This window comes from Fukomys damarensis, unplaced genomic scaffold (genome assembly GCF_012274545.1).
Source record: "Fukomys damarensis isolate Sample0158 unplaced genomic scaffold, DMR_v1.0_HiC HiC_scaffold_7, whole genome shotgun sequence".
In the NCBI taxonomy this organism is placed as follows: domain Eukaryota; kingdom Metazoa; phylum Chordata; class Mammalia; order Rodentia; family Bathyergidae; genus Fukomys; species Fukomys damarensis.
The window spans coordinates 18,127,016-18,133,015 of NW_022900919.1; the positions used below are offsets into that span (position 1 = coordinate 18,127,016).

A 6,000-nucleotide genomic window follows, 5' to 3' on the forward strand; every position below is an offset into this window, starting at 1 on the left:
ATTGACAGCCTTCTCTGTGCCAGGAATGACATTGGATGCCAAATTTCAACAGACTGATGTATAAAGTAGTTGTTATATTACCCTTATCTTAAAGATAAGGGAATGGAGGCCCATGGCCAGGAGAAGCAGCTGGAAAACTGGTTGTAGAAACAGAGAAGCTGCTAGAGTCTCCAGACTTGACAATGTCTGTCTGGGGAAGGAATCAAGAGTATTCCATCACCAAGATACTTTCAATGGGACAAGACAGGCAGGGGGAGCAGGGACAGAGGCAAGGAAGGACAGGCTCCCTGGCTTGCAAACCTGTTTAAACCCCCAGATTTGCCAGCCCCATATGCAAATAGCTCAGCAGAAACCATTATTGTCTTCCTTTCTAACTGGCGTGGGCTACTGGCTGGGAGGCGCCCCATGGCTGCCAGCCTTACACAGTTGCTGCCTCTGGGAACCCTGAATTTGCAAACATCACCCCAGAGGGAGACACAGTCATGGGGGAAGTTCTGGCTTTGACAAAGTGCCCCAAACAGGAACCAGGATGGAGCAGGAGGCCACCCCAGCACTGGGAGTGTGCCTGGTAAGAGGAGTCTCTGGGCACCCCACTGAGTCCTGACCCTTTCAAGCCTCAGGACCCTGAAGGGGAATAAAGAACATGCTTGCTGTAGTGTCTTCAGCTCTGAATCTCTGTGAGCCCTGCACCTAAAGATAGCAGAAGCTTGGAGACTATCCTTGAGAGTTCTAAGAACTCCCTTGGACACTGAGCTCTGCACTGGGCTTCACTGGAATCCTTACTGCTGATGGCCCAACCCACCAGAAAGGACCTGCAATGGGCCTGGACACTGGGAGCATTTCCATTTCTCAAAGTGGAGGCAAGCAGGGATTAGGAATGGCCAATAACTTGAGCTGATGGTTTGGTTAGTAACCAACAGATAGAGTTGACTGCCAGCCTCCATCTGGGCTACTCTTCACCCAGTTGCCAAGACACTTAGCCACTCTCCACGAGCCCCTCTGAGATGGGTTCTTCCTGTAATGCTGTCCTTTAGAAGAAAAATAACTTTCTGAGTAAAAATGCTCATACTTCACTTCCCAGTAAGCCTAATTTTGTTTAGTGAATCTGTAAAATGGGCCTAATAAGCTCTGCTTATGCACTTCAAGTAGCTCTTGCAAAAACAAACTCAATAACCATAAACTGGGACTCTGATAGAATTGAATGGTGGAGGTATCCATGGAGATAAAGAATTTGCAACACAAGGACAAAAGGCAGGTTACCAGATGGCTATCATTTGAGAGCAGATCGGGAGGGTTTTCAGGGAGGGCATTTGTAGACCTTGGGAATCCTGATGGGGAGCCGAGATCCCCTACCTGTCCAGTCTAGTCTGATCCCTCCTACCCACCACCCAATTCACCAAATCCTCCTTGGGGCAGCAGCAAGAAGGAGAGCCCTGGCCTTCAGGCTCCCACCCCTGTTCCCACCCATCTCCCTCTCAAGCACAAAGCTTTCCAAACACAAGAACAGAGGGCACCATGCGGCTTTGATTACACATGATCTATCAATAAAAAATTTATCTTGCAACCCCCAAACACTCATATTTATTAAATTATATGCTTAGCTATCTTCAATCCATGCATTAAATATTAAATACTCCCTTTTCTAGGCAAGAATCCTTGGAAATAGCAGCTCTCATGTTTTATTCTCATACTCAGTAGCAACCTTTGCTCTGGCAAGGGTTAAAAACCATGCAGGGGACATCTCTTCCTGCCTCTGGACTCATGGAACAGATTGCAGGGCCATGGAATTCTGTGTCAGGTCTATGAGAAGCTGCAGGCCCTGAAACATTCCTAAGTGTAGCATTTGGTCTGAGCAGTTCACTCCAAATTGTATCATGTGTCACAAATTCTGGGTGGCCTTAGTTCTCTAGAGGAGGGAAGGAAAAGCAGAAGGAAATGGCCAGTGGCCCCTCGCCAGTGAGGGAGTACCCTGTGACCTCTTTTTGGTAGTATAATAAGGGTCACCACAATCCCAAAGAAGGGACCCTTAGAAGTGGCCTGGCTGAGCCTCCTGAGGGATGTTCCTTAGGCCCTGGATGGCAGATGTCCAAGTTGAAAGGGACACTCTGCCCCACCATGGCCTCCGTTAGTAGCTGAACGTACAGGCTGGGAAAGGCTGCACCCCTCTCAGACAGCTCAAGGATATACTTCCTGTGTCCCATTGCTTTTCCTACTTCTGGTCTGCCATGGGCCACCTGGAGGCTCCAAGGAGAGGCTGGACGTGGAGCCTATGACTACCAGAAGAGCTGCTCAGTGTATCACTGGAGGTGGGAACTCAGGCCACAGTGGTGATATCTCCACTCTGGCAAAGGCCAGCCACGGGAGGCCACCCACACACACCCCACACACCCTTTCCTATCACACCACATTCCACCTCGGCCAGGTCAGAGGGCAGCCAAGACACTGCAAGATCCCAAAGCACCTCCCCCAGCACCTCCCCAGCTCCAACACAGCCCTCTTGGGGCCAGAATCCACCTACTCTCAAAGCCATGGCCAGGCTGTGCTGGTCTTGTCCCAAGCTGCTCTGTTTTCAAGCTCCAGGAGGCACAAGGCTGACGCCCTTCCCAGGGGGTACGGCAGAGACTTGGCTTGCTGGGTTTGCCAGGGCTGGGGACTATGGATCAACAGCCCTGCCTCAGTGTGAAACCCCAGGGACACTGGGGTAAAGGGTCCCCAGCTTTCATCCGGAAGAATCTCTTTTCCTGAGGCTGTAACCACTTTCTCTTTCAAAGCTCATCCTAAAGACTCCTCATGTCTATGCCTACCTCCAATCCTGGGGCTCTGAGCAACTTACCAAGCCTGCTGATTGAGCCTCTGATGCCCTTGGGACTGGTTTACACATTGCTGGACCCCAGTTCTCAATTGTTAGAGCTGGGTCTCCCCCTTGATCCTTAGAAAGGCAGAGAATAAAGGCTACATAGAGCAGCCAAAGCCCCAAATGATCCTTCAGCCAGCCAGAGATAGTCTTCAGGAAGAGCAGGGGAAATAAAGGTACTAGACAGCTTGTCAAACACCAGGACTCTGTGGCAGCTCAGTTACATCCAGCTGAAAGCTGGCATCCCAGCCAAGAACCCATGATCCCTACAAACCCACATAGCCAGGCCCAAGAACACCTGGCTGAGACGTCATCCTCTCCCCCTGTGTTAACAGCCATTTCTCTAACAAACCATTCCAGCCCAGCCCCACAGGCCTGGACTAGAGAGGGCACCCAGACAGCCCACCATCCTGGCTGCCACCCTCCTGCCTTTGTGACGTCCAATCTGGCTGGGTGTGGCCATGTATGGCCTTTTCTAGGCAAGGCTACCTTGTATCAAGAGCTCCAATGGCAAAAGGATTGACCTTCCAGGCAGAAAGAGGTCAAGAGGGTCGGGGGACTTTGGACCAGCTTGGCTCCAACAGGGGTGGAGATGAGACCCACACTTCTGCTGTTATCCCCTATAGCTGATGTCCTTCTGATCCCTCAGCCAGGCTCTACATACTATCCTGAGAAGCTGAACCACAACACCACAGCCTTGTCCCTCTAAAAACTCAGACTTAATCAGTTTAGCACCTGAGGCAGGGACGCTAGATCCTCCTGAGGAACAGGAGTTGAACCATGGAGGTACCAGCATCTTCCTCCTCAAAATCTGCCCAAGCTGTACCCCAGGGCAGATATAGAGCTTCCAAATGATGGGCACTGGGGGCACCTGTACCTCCTATTTCTGGAAATCATGAATCTGAAGAAGGCCTTTCCAGGCCAGGACAAGGCAAGGTCCTCCTTCCTGCAGGCAGACCCAGGAGTGAGGGACCTGGGATTGTGTGCCAAACACACCAGAGTCCTAAGCCAGGCTCCACTCCTGGGCTATGTGCCTAGGGAGAGTTGCCTCACCCCTGGTGCCTCCATTTCCTTGGGATAACACAGGGATCAGAACATGCTCTCCATAAAGTGAACGTGACTCCCCTCCTTGCTGGGCTCTCTGCCTCTACAGTAGAAAGCTGGGTGCTTCCCTGAGTTTGGTCAATATCAGCCATAGATATAACAGGGCTCTGGGGAGAAGACAGGTCAGGAAGGGTCATCCAACCCATGACCTTTGGCTCTTCCCCACCTGCCACTCCCACAACTCCTGTGGGAATCCAGTTTCCTTGCTCTTTTATGCTGGGGTTTAGGTGGATTTAGGACAGAGTCCTGATGGCCTGCCAGGGCCCAAGTCCTGAAACAAGAATGGGAACACACACAGAAGGGTTCCAAACCCACACCCTCCTTTTTCTCCCTCTATATTCCCTCCTGGGATCCTCTAAAGCAACAGAAGACAAGAGGCCACCCAAGCCCCCCCCCAGCTCTCCAGCAGCCTAGAAAGACGGACACAGCTGTCCCCATCAAACTGCTTCCCCAAGCCTGGTTTTCAGAGGAGGAACACCTCTGCATGGCTATAAAGGGCCTACGTGGTGACTGTGACCCTCCCTGCCTCCCACTGGCTTCTGACAGATACACAAGTCCCGGAAGCAGAGAACAGCTGGATGAAGCTCACAGGCTTCCAGGGCCTCTCAGTGGGCACCTAGGGCACCTTCACTCCAGCCCCCGGCCTACTCAGCCCTCTGGACACCCCTAGGTCCAGCTCAGGAGGACGGAGACTGGCCAATAAGCCACTAAACCCTCTCCACACAGCCCCCCAGAGGGTATACTTCCAAGTCAGAGCTTCCCTGACAGTCTCCTCCCTACATCCTTGGGGATGCTGTATGCTGTGGCCTTCGGGGAAGGGTACACCACTGCGTCCATCCTGCTTCCCCAGCCCCTGCCCTCCCCTTCCACACCAGCGGTTTTTCTCGTCTTCCCTGGCCGGACTGAACATGGTGAGGGGTGGACAGCAGAGCTGAGATATGGGTCAAGCCTTTCTCCTGGGCCAGGAGTCAGGGACATCTCCTGGGCTGTCCATTTCCCTCAAACTGTCAGCTGCAAGAACACAAGCAGTCTCCATTAAGCCAAGAGGGCTGGCGGGCTTTCCAGAGAGCAGAGCAGCAATTCCTCCAGGCTTCACAGCCCCATCGCACCTGGCTCAAGCAAAGGGAGGGCTGAGACTGGGTGAGCAGGGCAATAGCACCTTAGGCCTCCTGCCTGTGAGGCGCTTTCCTCAGAGCCCAGTCAGCATGCCAGAGCAAATCTTTCTCAGCATCCTGTCCACTCCTGGAGGTTCCCAAGGGACAGGGGCCTTGCCAGGAAAGAGGGAGCGGGATCTCTGAACAAGCCTCAACACACGTGCCATCTACCCCTTCTCCATGGGGCAGGGTGGAGGGGGTCACCGGCCACTGAGGAGTGGGAGAAAGAATGGGCAGGCGCCCTGAGCTCTTGCCCTCTTCCCCCTCACCAATCCTACAGAAGAAAAATAACAGGAAGAAAAGGGCAAGCCATCGCACGTCACACTCAGAAGGGACAGAACCAGGCAAAAGGCAGCCAGAGTTCAATTTTCCAAATACATGGATGGATCTGCATGATCTTAGAAGCCCCTTCCCCAAAACGCACGCCCTCTCCTCTCCCTTCACTACGGAACTCCGAATTATCGGGAGCAGTTAAGAGATCTGTAGGCGCCCAAATACGCGAGGGGGGGAAAGGCGGGAGGTCTCGGAAATGCCCAAAATGGGGCTGGAGAGGGCAGTCGGGCGTGAGGGAAAGGGAAGAAGCAGGCGTCCATGACGGCCTGGACTCAGCCAAAGTCTCCCCGCGAGCAGCCAGCTCCCAACTTGTTTACTTGACAGCATGTTTTGCTGCCTCCAAAAGGAAACAGTTAAAGCATCTCGGCTGGATCGTGAGCAGTCCCTATCTGTCACCTTCCTTCCCAGCTAAGCGCTGCCTCCGCCGCCTCAGCTGGGGAATCCAGCCTGGTCTACTTTATTCCACTTGAGCGTGGCCAAACTGTTGCTATTTGGTGGGGGGCAAAGAACCTCATTTGCACCCTGGAAACGAGCAGGCAGCCGGCGGGGGGGGGG

General features: G+C 53.1%; 1 protein-coding gene across 5 annotated transcripts in view; it reads right to left on the minus strand.

Annotated features, from left to right (window-relative positions):
• The window catches only part of Ntrk3 (neurotrophic receptor tyrosine kinase 3), a 356,741-nt gene that overhangs the window by 350,164 nt on the left and 577 nt on the right, over positions 1 to 6,000 (minus strand). The gene's annotated exons all lie outside the window — the stretch shown is intronic.